The sequence below is a fragment of the Theropithecus gelada genome, chromosome X, assembly GCF_003255815.1.
Source record: "Theropithecus gelada isolate Dixy chromosome X, Tgel_1.0, whole genome shotgun sequence".
In the NCBI taxonomy this organism is placed as follows: Eukaryota; Metazoa; Chordata; class Mammalia; order Primates; family Cercopithecidae; genus Theropithecus; species Theropithecus gelada.
Window position 1 is genome coordinate 39,272,121 of NC_037689.1, and position 15,960 is coordinate 39,288,080.

General features: G+C 41.5%; 1 protein-coding gene and 1 long non-coding RNA gene across 3 annotated transcripts in view; both read left to right on the forward strand.

Annotated features, from left to right (window-relative positions):
• Positions 1-6,077, forward strand: part of LOC112615525 — a 57,286-nt gene extending 51,209 nt beyond the window's left edge. Inside the window, exon 2 of the long non-coding RNA XR_003117397.1 lies at positions 4,839-6,077. This is a non-coding gene — a long non-coding RNA (uncharacterized LOC112615525). The remainder of the gene's footprint in view (positions 1-4,838) is intronic.
• Positions 1-15,960, forward strand: part of NHS (NHS actin remodeling regulator) — a 368,117-nt gene that overhangs the window by 210,795 nt on the left and 141,362 nt on the right. The window lies entirely within an intron of this gene.

Genomic DNA, 15,960 nt, shown 5'->3' on the forward strand with positions numbered 1-15,960 from the left:
ATGCAGACATGATACTGGAACAAAGAGTTGACCTCAAGGCTGTGACTCTGGATGAGGTTACCAGGGAGACAGGAAGCAAGGGGCAATTCCAATATCCCTCTGCATAGGGTAACATCAGAATGTGAGAGGACAGGGCTCAGGTTATTTCTGGCAACATCTATTCCTGATATTGTTCCTGGAGAGGAGTGAAAGTGTAGAGAGAGAACTGGGCCAAGTCTATGACTGGGAAAGAAGGTGGAGAACTGATATTGAGGAAAGAATGGAGGCTTGCACCCAAGAGTTGATGGTAGAGGGTCCCCCAGAAATGGGAAGAGACTGGAGGTGGGGGAGTCAAGCCAAAGAATCCAGCTGAGAAGACACGGGGGCCACTGCAGAAGTTGTTTTGGGCATTGGGACCACCAGCCATGAAGTGAACTGAAGGAAGGGAGAGAAGTCAAAGACACACAGGAGAAGTGTGTTGGAATTGGCTAATAATTCCAACAGAGTAAAATGAGGCCATCTGTATCTGGCTAATAATTCCAACAGAGTAAAATAAGGCCGCTGTAGCTGGTTTATTCTCCACTCTGTGCTTTCTGTGGAATCGCTTGGGGGAAAGGCAGGCTGGCCTTTGGAATTAACAGGTTAATTAGGAAATTGGGATTTCCTGCTATCTAGGGTTGCCTTTCACCTTCCTCTTCGTGGTGACTTGAAACTGATGCAGGCAAGATCTCCTGTGAACGTCTGGAATGAAACACTTTGTCAAGAAAACAAGCAAGGAAATTTGACAGCTGCTTGATGTAGGACAGTCATTAAATTTTCAAGAATGTAGGTCTTCTATTATTTAGTGATGTTAATCTCTCTTCCAAAAAAGAAACAAAAAAGATTCCAGAATTGCAGAGTGAGGAAGTTGTGCCATTGGCTCTCCTGAAAGGGCCCTCCTTCCACATTCCCTTTCTTGATGGGGCTGCTGAGCTGGTCCCGTCTGGCCATTGAATTAAAATCAAATAATTCAGTTGGGTTTTCGGGAGCTGATATGGAGGCCTCAAATTTATTCAGTTTCCTCACTTACCTTCTCTTTTCTCTTCTGTTACCTGCTTTTTAGCTATTTCCCTACTTTTAAAACCCAGCATTGGAGAAATGGGGAGAAGAAATAAAACTTCAATTAACCATTTGTTCTGTTGCCTGGGAGTGTTTCTGGGAGGAAGACTTGGTATAAGGGGAAGTTGAAATGCTGGCCAGAAGGAGATTTTACCAGATTCTGTAGCTTTCCTTGTTTCCTGTTACTGAAGAAGGATAACTAAGAATTGATCTATTTATTTTCCAAGAAAGGCTGAAACACCATAGGGGGTAAAAGTAAGGTTGTGTAGCAGGGTTTCCTTCAACTCCATCCATACCTAGAAGTGAGAGGAGTTGTCCAGTTAGGAGGTGGATGAGGGAACGATAGCAACTGCTCCTCTGGTGGCTTTGAGAAGAGAGAGTCCTTGGCCTTTTCTTGGATATGCTAGAGCTCTTCAGACATGGAGGACAGCGCACTCCCTGGGCCTGCTAGTGTACAACCTGACTCTGCACAGAGAAGCCTTTTAGATGCATGGTGTGTTTCCCCACATTTTAGGTGGGTGCAAAGGGGGCTAACTGCTCAGGGGAGAATCCTGCCTCTGCAACCTTCCAGCTGCATGACCTAGGTCAAGTCACTTAGTCTTCGTGTGCCTCAGTTTCCTCTTCTTTAAAATAAAGATAATAAAACCCAGGTTGTATAAGTGTGTGCTCACAGGCAGACATTCATACCCATACACATATGCACACAGGTATGTAAAATGGATGCCAAGTTAGGAGGGGCCATAGCCAGCTGTGAGTCTGAGCTAACTGGGTCAGGATGGTATGGGCATTGAGGCCCTGCCTTGGCTCCCACTGGGACCATATGCCAACCTACTGATTGAGTCATTGGTTTGGTCTTTCTCTCATGAGTTGGAGTTTAACTGCTCTGGGAAGAATCTGGATGTTTTATAACCTTTGGGTAGAACATTCCACCAGGCTCTTTCTACATGTCATTTGGAGTGCCACTTTCCAATGATCTTGCATAGTTAATCAACAAATATTTCTTGGCCACTGCGTACATAATTCTAGGTGCAGGAGGTACAGGGGGTTGCAAGTCAGATAAGGTCCTTGAGCTCAGAGAGCTTATATCCTAGGAAAGAGATGGAGATAATGAACTATGTCAGGTGGCGGTAAGTGCTATGGGAAAGATGCCACAAATCCATCCCATAACAAGTAATGCCTCCAAATTCATTCATTCATTTGGTATTGATGGAGCCTCTGAGGATGATGTAATGAGCCTCCCAACCTCCAGATGTTTACACAAATCAATCCTCTCTCCTTCCTCCCTAAACAAGGTATCTTGTGTTCAAGGGAATGATCTGGAGTAGTTAATCTTGAGCAAAACTCATTCAGCCTTGAAATGCCCACCAGACATGGCCACCCAAACTAATTATTTCTGCCAAGGGAATGACACAGGTGAATTCTGAAGACCTAGATTTGGACTGGCTGTTGCGAGGAGGAATTCCCCCAGCAGATATGCAACTCCTGAAGGAAACGAAGGAAAGTCGGTCTTCATGCCATCACACCTTGCCTCACCCTGCCCCACTTCACGTTTAAGCCGGTGATGTCCACAAATTATTGTAGGATTTCCCTGTATACTTTCCTTTGTTAGGTTTGACTGGGGATAATATCATAGCTCCAGTGAAAGTTTTCTGCTATTTGGTGGGTTGTAAATTGAATCTTAATGAGGTTTTAGAACAATGTTCATGTAAAAATATATTTAGGCCATTTCCAAAATGGAGCTTATTAATCCAATTATGCAAATGGATGTGGCAACCAGCAGATGTCCCTGATTCTTCTTTCTCTCTCTCTGTCTCTCTCTTTTTCCTGCTCTGTTTTCTGAGAGAGTTGGGAGTTGGCATAGAGGAAGCCCTGATCGAAATGGATAATTTGTTTGCTGAGACAGGCAGTCCTGTGTCTCTGTAAGAAGACAAGAAGCTTTCCTTATAGGAGTATGATGGGCAGTGAGGAGAGTTTCAGCTGCCGAGTTTTCTAGATTCTCTGATTTGAAAATTAGAGACTCTCAAAGAAAGTCTGTCCTTCCTGAGTAATTGCATCCTGACACTGTTGAACTTCCTCTGGGTTTTGACTTTCACACCCCTCAGAGGCTCTGAGGAGGGAGGACAAAGGAGAGGCCACCCCTTCCCTGGGGAGGGGGGGGCAGCATGGGACACACACCCCAGCTACTCGGGTGGCTGCTGCTCCTGCTTCCTGGGCAGAGAAGCTGGGTGTCTTGTTTCTCCTTTTCCTCTTGCCTGCTGCCTTGATGGGCCTCCTATTGGTGTTTGTTCACCATCAGTGTCTCGTGGCAGCTGCCACACAAAGTTCTGTTTTTGCAAAAGGCGATGGCACCAAATATAAATGTTGGATTTGGCAGTAATTCATGAATTTTATTCAGCTACTCTGTTCTTGTGATATGAACAAACCTTGTTAGACTAGAGCAACTAGTGTGGAATTTGGGATGTTGATTCACCAAGGACTAGAAAATGAGTAGCTCTGGGAAAGCTGGGAGAATATTTAAAATGCCTCAGAAGATGAAGCATTTTAAGCATCCCCAGTCACTTGAGGTCCCCTATTTTCAATACCTCTTCACAAACAAATAGTCGCCCTAGAAAACCTTACTGGATGGTACTTGGTTGGCCTGGCTTCAACACTTAAAGATGAGAGCTATACTTTCTTTTAAAATATTGTCATCAACATAGGAACTTAGCTTTTATTTTCGTGTAGTCTGAATTAGGCTGACTTTATAGCTTGCTACATCCTTTTTAATTGCAGAAGTAATGCAGTTGCTTGTGGCTAAAAAAGTAATAAACAGTAATGCATACAATTTTTATTTATTTTTATTTTTGTGGGGATAGAGACAGGGTCTAGTTATGCTGCTCAGGCTGGTCTTGAACCCCTGGCCTCAAATGATCCTCCTGCCTGGGCCTCCCAAAGTACAGAGATTATAGGCACGAGCCACCAGTCCTGGACTACAATTTTTTTAAAGTGGAAAGTAGCCCCTCTCCAAACCATTCCTTAGAGTTAATCATTATTTATTATTGCTCTAGCTGTGTGTGCTTGGACTGGTTACCTAACTTCTCTGTGCCTGTTTCTTCATCTGTAAAAGTGAGACAATATTAGCACTTACTTCATAGGGTTGTTGTGAGGATTTAGTGCAATATCTGACATGTTCTGGGCTAAATTACTATTAGCTATTGTTGTGAGTAGTATGTACTTTTTCTGTATATCAGTGCTGAGTGCATGTTTCTTAGATTCAGACCTTTAGAAGTGTGGCAAACCTCAATGAGCAGTGTTTTGCTAGCAGCATTTTCACCCAGGATGGGACAATGTGACTGAAGAAGCAGGGCCCTCTGGTTTGGTTTTCTAAAGATCTAATGGGATCCAATGTGGTTAGATTTTCTTCATGGTTGCTCTCTTCAATAAGAGAGGAGAATACCTGGAATGGGCCTTTTGCTCTGAGGAGGGGTCCACCAGGTAAGTCTATTCCTTCCCTTGGAAGCCCCTGCAACCTTCCTACAGATGCCATCATCCAGAGGAGGCCCCACCTCCCAGGGATATCATGGGGGATTTATGGCCAATAATAATAGTAATAATAACTCAGACTGACTTAGAAAGAACCAAAATCACATTCTAGATGAGCTGATGGAAGATCGATTGAGGTTTTAGGGGTTTTTTATGAAGTGAAAAAAAGAACTATTTCTTTTGCCAATTTCACTATAAAAAAATAATAAGAGTATGTCTCTGTGGTTGTTTGTACACAGAAAGCAGAAGAAATGAGAAGAACCTCGAAGACATCTGGCAAAAGGCGAGACTAGACTGGAGATACTTTCTGGGGGTCTCTTTTCAAAACCAGGAGTGTATTTGTTATCACACAATTTAATTCAAAAAGTCCAGTGGAAGAGTCAGAGCACCCATCTCCTTGTCTTAGTTCTGCCACCAACCAGCTCTGGGGCCTGGGACAAGTTACTTAACCTCTCTGTGCCCCCTCTTATCTATTTAATTGGTCTGGAAGTTCTTGTCTTACAGTGCCATGTTGGTGGTCTGAGAGCAGTGACAATGAGGTGCTGTGGGTTGGGTGAGTGTGGGCATGTCTGTCCTTTGTGTACTGCAGACTCTCTTCTCTGGATGTGCCAACTGAGAATGGCTACAAGAACATCAGAAAACAAGCCACTGCCCTCAAGGTACTTGGATCCAAAGATAACCCAAAGCACACATGTAAAAGCTGCTCAAACACGTACGAAGGAAACCATACAATTATAGTCACCACAAGAGAATTTAATAATAATAAGATGCCTGAGAGAAAATGTAGCTGGGAACCCATATCAGATTGACAGAATGACAGGACACTTTGTCACTTGCTTTTTCAATAAAGAGATCAGATTCTCCTTTTTAACCACATGCTCCTTGACCACCTTCTGTGAGCAAACACAGGATTTATCCAAGATCTGAGAATGCTGCTAATGTTGCTTGACCCCTGGTAGGACTAGAATCCATGACTTCCTTAGCCCAGCCCTCTAATCAACCCTGTCAGTCCACCAGGTCTTGGGAAGCTTGGGCGGAGATGCCATAAGCAAAGGACTGCTGGCTGAAACACCATGGGAAGCATGGATGCTCCTGCTTTGTGGCCAAAATGGCAGAGCAGCCCTGAAAAACTTTCTTGGCTATACTGTACAGCTTGGCTTTACACAGGCTTGTTATTAGTTTTTGAACCCTTTGAGATTGACAGGGCAGAAAATGGTACCATGATTTTCTCTTAATTTCTAAAGTGACTTGCTATAGTCACCTAGGTTTTTCATGAATTATAGGAGAAGAGAAGGGGCCCAAAAACTGAATTTCCCAATACCTGGGACAATGTTGATTTAGTAAGTTGGGGTTTCTACGAGAAGATAGAAATACGTTGACATATATTAATCCATTGATTAATCAATTTATGAGGCAACTGCCATCTACATTAAAGAATACACATTTTTTTTCACTTAATAAAAATGAGATCTCTCTCATGCACTTCTTAAGCTTCTAAAAACAAACTACCAACTGGTAACTGTCCAGTTAGTTGGAATAAATTGAACAGGCGCCCTCAGTTAATTGTCAAACTGAGTAGTCTAAAAACCACGTAACACCACCAAGCACAGAGTGTTCCTTCCCTTCCTCACCAGGTCTGCTGCTCTGGGAACAGGGTTGAGAACCCCTCCCAGTTTCAGTTCTGCGAAGATACGTTCTTTGGCCACAAGCTGGAAACCAGTCCTCCATGCAGTGCTTTTCGGGCTGAAGCCAATTGTCCACTAAATCTGCTTGGGAACTGATTTGTTAATTATTCTTTTCCTTTTGTGACATTTTTCAAGATAAACTTACTTGGGCCAGCCTCCTAGAAAACCTTTTAAAATGCTAATTACGCAATTGTGCGAATAATGTAAAAATGAGTCCTGTGGTGCACTCAGCACTTGACTAATTAACAAGCAGTAAATGAATCCTTGCCTAGCAAATTCTGTACCGGGCTGTGTGAATGGCAGAGAGCTTCCTGGAGCCACAGCTGGAAGAGTGGTTTTAAGCAAATAGGTTCTTAGAGAAATTGACCAGTGAAAATCAAGAAATATTTGCTCATAGCACAATCTTTTACTAAAATTGAATATCATTGGTGGATTTGATTCAGCAAACGTTTGTTGAAGCCTTGTAAGGCTCTATAATAGACCTAGGGAACAAGGATACAAAGATGAATTAGATATGAAGGATGTCCTGAAAGCTAATGATCTTGTGAAAGACAGAGGCGAGTAATCAGAGACTACGGTGGGATGGCTTTTAACTGCAAGTTAAAAGTAATAGTAATGGTGGCTCCAATGGTAAAGATTGTCTTACAAAATATAATGCCTGAATGTAGATGGTTCTAGGGTTGTCTCTTCCCATTCTTCTGCTTTGTCATTCTCAGCATGCTGGCTTTGTGTTCTTAGACTTGTCTCGTGATTGCAACATGGTTGCCTTGTTCCAAGCATCATATTCCAAAATAACAGAGTTCAAAAGCAGTAAGCAAGGCAGGGGCTGGGGAGGGGTGTAGTGTGGTAGGAGATCTATGCTCTCACACAGCATTCACAAAAATAAGTCACATGGCCACTCCTGGATGCCAGGGTTGGGAAGAGGGTGCCTGGAAATCCAGTCTGGCTCTGCAGCTACTTTCCATCAGCAGCTCAAGACCACAGAAGGGATTAAAAAATTTTGTTGGCCAGTTGGACATCTCTGCTACATAATACAGTAAGTGCTGTAGTACAGATGCATACGGAAGACAGAGACAGTTAATTCTGCCTTAAAAAATAATGGGAGGTTTTATAGAGGACCTGACAGCTTAACTGAGTCATCAGGTGGATGACAGAGAGAAATGTGCAAAGCATAGAGGCATGAAAGAGCTTTTCAAGTTATTGTGCTGTTTGTGGAGGATTTTTTCCCCCTCTTTCCCCGTTTTTTGGTCAAACCTCACTATCTAGCAAGTCATTTAACTCGTCAGGGTTTCAGAATCTTCATCTGTGAAAGTGAGGCAGTTGGACTCTGCAGCCATAAAACAGTCTCCATTGTTCTTTCATCCGTTTTTTGTTTAAAACTTCAGAGTAGAAGTTACATGGATATTAACAGTCTCAACATTTCTTGTACAGATATAGCAGGGTTGTTTAATCTTATCTCCCCTATAAAAATACATTTCAAAAATTTCTCAGGGAGGCAATGTGGTATCGTAGGCAGAGCATGAGATTGGGAATCACGGATCTGCATTTGAAGCCAAACTTTGTCATTCCCTTGCTGTGTGACTTTGAGAAAACACAACATCTTTAAGTCTCAGTTTCCTCACCTGCAAAATTGAGATTATAGTACCTGTCTTCCAGGTTTCTTGGAAGATTTAGTGATAATTGTTTTTCAACACATAGCATAGTGTTAGATACTTACTAGGTTCTCAATAATTCACAAAAGAAGAAACACAAATGGCCAATACATGAAGTTTTATTTTAATTTTTTAATTTTTTATTTCCATAGGTTTTTGGGGAACAGGTGGTATTTGGTTACATAAGTAAGTTCTTTAGTGGTGATTTTTGAGATTTTGGTACTCCCATCACCTGAGTAGTATATACTGAACCCAATTTGTAGTCCCTTATCCCTCCCCACCTTCCCACCCTTTACTCCTGAGTCCCCAAAGTCCATTGTGTTATTCTTATGCCTTTGCATCCTCATAGCTCAGCTCCCACTAATAAGTAAGAACATACGATGTTTGCTTTTCCATTCCTGAGTTACATCACTTAGAATAATAGTCTCCAATCTCATCCAGATAGCTGCGAATGCCATCATTTTGTTGCTTTTTATGGCTGAGTAGTATTCCATGGTATGTATGTATGTGTGTGTGTGTGTGTGTGTGTGTGTGTATATCATTTTCTTTATCCACTCATTGATTGATGGGCATTTGGGGTGGCTCCATGTTTTTGCAATTGTGAATTGTGCTGCTATAAACATGCGTGAGCAAGTATCTTTTTCGTATAATGACTTATTTTCTTCTGGGTAGATACCCAGTAGTGGGACTGCTGTATCAAATGCTAGATCTACTTTTAGTTCTTTAAGGAATCTCCACACTGTTTTCCATAGTGGTTATATTAGTTTACATTCCCACCAGCAGTGTAGAAGTGTTCTGTTTTCACCGCATCCATGCCAATGTCTATTATTTTTTAAAATTTTTTTGATTATGGCCATTCTTACAGGAGTAAGGTGGTATTGCATTGTGGTTTTGATTTGCATTTCCCTGATCATCAGTGATGTTGAGTATTTTTTTCATATGTCTGTTTGTCATTTGTATATCTTCTTTTGAGAACTGTCTATTCATGTCCTTGTTTGAGAGCAACACATGAAGTTTTAAATGTTCAATGAGAAATAACTCTCTGTGTGTGTGCAAGTGTGTGTGTATCAAATGCACAAACATTTTTAAAATTGGTGATCCCCAGCATGGGTGAGGGTGTGATGAGACAGAGATTCTCATATATTCCTAAAGCGAATATGAAATGATATATTTCTGGGGGACTGTGTGGCAATTGGAATCTGTCTTTTGAAAATGTTCAAACCCTTTGACCTGGTAATTCAAAATCTAAAAGCTTATGCTAGGTGGATCATCAATGATGATATGATAGGATACGATTAGTATAAAGTTGTTCATCTTGGTGCTATCTGGAATAAATAGTATTGGAATCATCACAAATGATCAACAATAGACAATTTATTAAATGAATTAAGCTCCATTCATGATTTTTAGTATTACCCAGATATTAAAAATCATGTTTTGGGAACATATTTAATGATATGGAGGAAATGGTTGTTATATAAAATTATTCAAAAAGGGCAGTCTATAAAACGGTATATATAGTATACTCGCAGTTTTGTAAAAACAAATACCATAAATGGAAAAATGACTGGCAGTAAAATGCCAAAATGTGAAAATGATTATCTCTGGGTACTGAAAAAACAAGGGTTTTTTTATTTTCTTCTGTGCCTCTGAATTCTCCAAGTTGTCTTGCATTGTGCATCTAATGATGTGGAAAACACTTATAAAATTAAGAGAAAATATCATATCAGGTTAGAAAAATTACCAAAAATGTCAGAATACAAATGGGCTCCAACTATCTCTAAGAATACACACACATCCTCCCCACACACACACAAAGAAAAACCAAGAAAATGAAAGGAACTATGTCCAAATCTTAGTCATTTTCTCCGGGATGGTGGAATGATGGATTATCATCATTTTTTTCTTTATACTAGTTTGTATTTTTCCACTTGAGTAAAAAAAGAAAATTGCCACCAAATAAAACCTATAAAAACAAGTTTTCTTGAGTACTGTATTCCATGTAGTCACTGGCTCTGGTAGCCATAAGCAACATATAAATCTGAAGGCCAGGACTTTTACCCCACAGCTGGGAAATCATTTGTCCTATGTGGAACCTGGTACCCATGTTAATCCTCTGCCTCCTGAATACATCAAGTCCCACATTGTAAAAGGCAAAAGGACAAGGCCAGAGTTACTGTTGATGGAGAAAATGAGTGGATTTTGCTGGTGTAAGAGATAGCAATAGAATCTGTGCTCTAGGTTGCAGGGAGGCACCCTGCATTTTGCAAATTTTTGCTTACTGATCCAATAGGCACCCCTGGTTGGATGCAGGGAGCTCTCTGGTGGCCAAAGGGTGTCAACGCAGCAAGTTTTGCACTTCCACAACCAGACCCAAGATCTACTAGCCAAGATCAGAAGCCGATACATACTTGCAGATTACATTTTAAGCCCTCATAATGGATAGGAAAACATCTGTCTCTATTCTTTCCATGGTATTTGGTATGAAGACAAAATACTCCACCCTGCCCTTAAAATTTCACATAGAATAGGTATGTTTTATGCATTCGTGCCTGGGTCAAACTCACTTGACACTGCTTAGTTTTAAACTGTGTAATAAATTGCCCAAGGTGCACCAACTAATGTGTGACCCCGGATCACACTGCTTGCCCCATAAATCCATACTGTGTGAAATTGACCTTGTTGGTTGTTTTTCAAGTTGGTCTTTATAGCATCATAGAATGGAAGGAGCCTTAGAAACAAAAAGACTGAGATGGAGCTTGCTGAAAGCAATGACTCATTACTGGCTGAACAGAGGGAATGGAATATATTTCCGATCTTAAGAATTTTGTCTAGCAGGCTCCCTTATTTCCCTCTGGCTGCCTTTATCTGAGGTGGCCAACTTGAAACCAAAACTAAAGCTTCTGACTCTCATGGTCCCTGGATAGTCTTGTGTTTCTGTGTGTTTGCATCATACTGTGACTGTGCATCTGAGATGGAGTGGTCCACTGGTGTGTGTGTGTGTGTGTGTGTGTGTGTGTGTGTGTGTACATGTGCATGCAAATACACGTATGTATAATAGTGTGCAGTCACCATAATAATCACTATATACCTGTCTATCTCTGTCATTTTATTTAGGCATAGTCCATACACTCAACCATATTATACATTCCTTGGAGATGATCTTCTGTGTCTTTTGTACTTCAGTATAATACTATCCAGAGGTGTTGGAGCCATTAGCACAATTCAGGCTACTTTCTTTGTAAGCCATGATTGAAAACAATGTCTGACTCATTTGGATCCTTAGACTCAGGACTTTGTTTATAGAATATTGTTCTATATTTAGCTTTTGTGTCAGCCCTAGGTTTTAAAGAGGCCTGAAGATTAGTGGAAACTTACCCCCTGGGTATTCTAGAATGTTCCATTGAGAGGTAATTAAGGGGAAGAAAAGGAACAACTTGTACTCCCCAGTTGGCAAGCCAGCGACTTGGTTATATATTTCTTTTTGCTGGAGCAAAAGAGCTTTGAATTCTATCCCATTTTAACATTGTCTCAACAATCACCAATGTAGTTTAATAATGGCACCTTAGAACTTTGCCTGGCAAATGGAAATCTGAGGATAAGCCCTGAAATGTTCTCTATAGTCTATTTGAATGTTCTATCAAATTTATTCATTTTGACAATGACTTTTTAAAAAAGAGAAATGTGCCAGGAAATGATAATTTAAAGTGGACCTTAGGAATGTTATAATAAAGCCTCGTGCTAGGACAAAGCAAGGACCAGCTTGGTGGAGGGTTTTGGAGGCAGACCAATGGGGTTTGATTTTTGACACTGCCAAGCTGGGAGGGAAGAAGTGGAGGGAGTATAGACAGGGCAGATGGGTCCTAGATGGTTGTAACATGTGTGTGATGGGTATGTGGAATTTCATGGTAAAGTTCTATCTACTTTGGGGTATGTTAAAAATTCATCATTTACCATAATAAAAACCTAAACATTTTTCCAAAAAAAATTTAAAAGAAGAAGGAAACAAGCTTGGCCAAGGCCATTCAACAAGTAAGTGGTGAAGAAAAGCAGCAGCATGTAATGTAAGAGCATACTTATTGAAACATCATGGCACAAAATTTAAAATGAGCACAGGTTTTGAAGTAGGATATGAGTTCAAGTCATGACTCTTACTCCAATTGTAAACCTTAAGTCACTTAACCTCTCTGACCTCAACAGTCCCCTCCACTATAAGATGAGGATACAACACTCACCTCCCAGAGTTGCTGGGACCATGAGAAATTAACATATATGTCAAGCACCTAGAACTCTATTTGGCCTTGATAGTCATTCCTGCTTTTATTATTAATATGGTAAGTGGATTAAGAATCCCAGTGGATTCCAGTGAGCCCACTGGGAAGGAACATATTTCGGAGTCACCATTCCTTTGGTCTTTAGGAAAACAGGAGCTCTTTGGGCATATGGGGAAGACCAGTCAAGAAGTCCCAATTTCTTAGAACTTGGTAGTTTGGGAGTCTCTTTCAGGCTGCAGCAACTTAATGGGGATGATTTCCCATCAAATCCCAAGGAGTACCTAGTTGTTTTGATAGGAGAATGCAAGAATCCTTCACACAGGAAGGACTTCAAGAATAAATGACTTATCAGTGTGGAACTGAGCCCCTGATCTCCTGTTTCCACCTCCATCCAGGTACCCCTGGATTCCCAAAGGAAAAGGTATGCAGCTATTGTCAGCAATGAGCTGTAAACCTCTTACATGGAGTATATGTCTAATTTACTTCTGTATCCACAATACATGGCTCACAAGGGATACTAAGGTTTTGAGGGGGTTTCTGATGAATGGATGAGTAGATGGACAGATGGATGGGAGAGTAGGTGGATGGATGGAGGAAACTGACCTGAAGCGGGATGCCTGTGTGTCTGTGTGTGCTAAGAGTAGAGTTTGCTTTTTCGGTTTCTTTTTTATACCCATTTGTCCTTTTTTGAAGTCTTCACTAAGGACAGGCACCTACTATATACCAGATAGTCTACCACTGAGTACCTATTGTGTACCATGTAGGGTAACAATGAATATCTAGTTTTTATATCATTTAATCTTCCCAACAACTCTGTGAGGTAGGTCTTATTAACACCACTTTACAGATGAAGAAATCTATGTTCAGAAAAGTTGAATAACTGGCCCATGTTCACCCACTTTATATAATAAGTCCATACTCTTTCTGGTACACCATGCAATGTAGACATTCCTATAGCAAAAGCAAAGCAAAACAAACCAAAACCAAAAACAAAAGCAAAAAACATGCCAGTGTAGAAGTGAGGAAGGGGGTCACTAACTCAAAGACATTTCTTAGAGGGAAGGGGTCACTAGGCAGAAGAAAGTCCAATGGAAGAAAGGGAGTCTTTGCTTGGATATCTATGAGAGGGTGGGTGGCAGGTGAGGGAGGGCATGGATCAGTAAAGGGAGGAGAGAGGTACCTGGCAGTCTTACACGCTGAGGCTTGTCCTCCAAGTGGAATTCAGTCATTGGTTGGAAGGAGTAAGGTGGGTTACTCTGTCTCCATTCTGCCTGGGGTACCCCTGGGATCAGGCTATTCCACCTGTCCACACAATCTCTGTCAACAAATTCTAAGGCAACTTGGAGGCAGTGGGGGAGACTGAAGGTCTTGCCTGTCCTATTGTCTTTGTTTAGGTTCAGAAAAAGAAGCAAACAGAACAGGAGCAGGCACTGAGACATTGATTCTTGTGCACATGCTTCATTGAGAGCGTGCTCTCAGAAGGGGCATAAGGGAAGTAGGCTGTGACTGGGGAAAAGATCTAAGCAAGTTTGTGGCCTTAGCTAAAGACTAGCTACAGTGCAATCTCACTGCAGCAGGAATTGCACCACAGAGTTGATCCCACCTTGAAGTAGGGCACTGGCCTTTTGTACCACGCTATCAGCCAGTCATTAGCTATGGGCTGCCTCTGGGAGAGGAGGAATCACCTTCTGAGCTAGATGATTCCCATTGGCGAAGGGCAATTCTGCAGAGAAGGGAGTTGCTTTTAGCAGCCAACACTCATAACTGGTGGGGAGGAGGATTCCACCAGAGTTAAAGGGATCTGGGTGGATATCAACAGCAGTCACTACACCCACCAAGCTGCTATATATGTTCCTGCCAACATGGAATATATGTAGAAGTTCTGTAGGGATTTTGGCTCTTCTCATTCAGATGCAGGCTGCCTTGTTGGGTGCAGATAGCTCACCTGCAAGCTCATTCTTTGATCCTGAAGAAGAGTGGGTACCAAGCAAGGATCCTTTCCATGAGACTGATGGTATAGACACTTTCCCTACCCATTATTTGTGGGCCATCTGCTGCTGAAGTCCTCCTCCGTTTCAGTTGAAATTTAGTGTGGTGACATCTGGCCTAGGGTTTTGACTTTAATGGCATTTATCATGCACACTTCCCTTTGATGTAGGACAGCCAACCTCATGACATCTTCTGTCTTCTATCTCCAGGTTTCATTTCTCCTCTTAGTTTAAATGTCCCTCATATTCTTTCTAAACTCCTGTCCAACTCTTCCCTCTCAAATCTTGTTAATACTTAACCTGAGGTCAAGGTTTCTTTGGGTGAAGAACAATGAAAAGGCAATTAATTAGCTGGCTTTGAGTACTAAGGGAGTGAAACTGGTTATGACTCTAACTTGAGACATTCCTAAGAGTAGGCCTTTCCTGTATGGTCAAGACTGAAAGAAATAAACGGATGTGGGCTTTTTTCTTGCCTTTAGACTTTATGGTTTAGTCATAGGATCTTGTTGAAATTACTCAGTCCAGAAATAAGTGATTAACATTTAACTTCTTTAATGGGCAATTACTCAACAGCTATGCCAGTGGGTAAATATTTACTCATCATCTATTCCAAGGAGTGAATGTTAACTTGAGTCAAACAGTTACTTGTGTTGGTTCTTTAATAGCGGAAAAGTGAATTTACGTAGCTCTAAGAGTTCTAATTTCCCACCAAATAAGAACTTACTGAAGGATGTTCAGAGCCCTGGACTGGAGTTAAATTACAGATAATTTGCTTACCTACTTCCTCCCTCCAAAAAAAAAAAAAAAAAGATGAAGACTTTTTGTACTCATCACTATTTATTGAAATCTGGTAGCTTGAACTCTTACAAAGCCAAACAAATTCACTCAGTTTTTCAGTCTGTAGATCTGTGACAGCCTCTGTTTACCACAAAACTGCCTGTATCTTGTCATTATGGATGCAAGTCGAGGCAGAGGCAAAGTCTGGATGATGAATGGCTTGTTCTTAGTAATGTGCTTGCAATTGTTCTTCCTTAGAATGGGAAGGATGGCTTGGTAGGACCTGTCTATCATAGAGAGAGTTGGCAGCTTCCAATCTCTTTGCTTGTTTGTCTACACTGCAGCCAATGGGACTAATTCAAATATCCCAGACATGCCCAGATGGATACACAGAGCATATGGCTTGAAGACTCAGTTATGGAAATAACAGGCACCATTTCTGAGACTTTCAATTCACTTCCAACAAATACATTTTAATCAACAGGCAGGAAACCAAATTAAAAGTTGAAACATGAACGAAGGTCAAAGGTTAAGGATCAGGATGTGGGATTTTGATGCACATGCTCCAGGTGTGGCCTACCATGCAGAAAGGTCAAAGATGACTGCACAGGGAACCACTGGGAGAGAGGAATGTGGTGTTCCAGTTTGTAGAAAGTTTGAGAGTCTGGAACTTGGGGTATTAGTCAGTACCAGGCACTCCAAGTCTCAGGAGCTTCACACAAATTAAACTTTATTTCTTGTTCATGTCACATTCCAAGCGTGGGAGTGGGGAGGTGAGGGATGAGGACCTGTGTTCCACGCAGGCATTCAGGCTCCCAAGCTCCTTCTATTTTATGACTTCCCTGTGCCCTAAGGCCTTCAAGTCTACCTCAGCTACTGCATCCAGACTGCAGATGAGGCAAAGAGAAAGTATGGAGGATAGCATGGAGGTTTTATGGGCCCACCTATATTCTGGCTGGAACTGTTATGTGGCCCCACTAACATG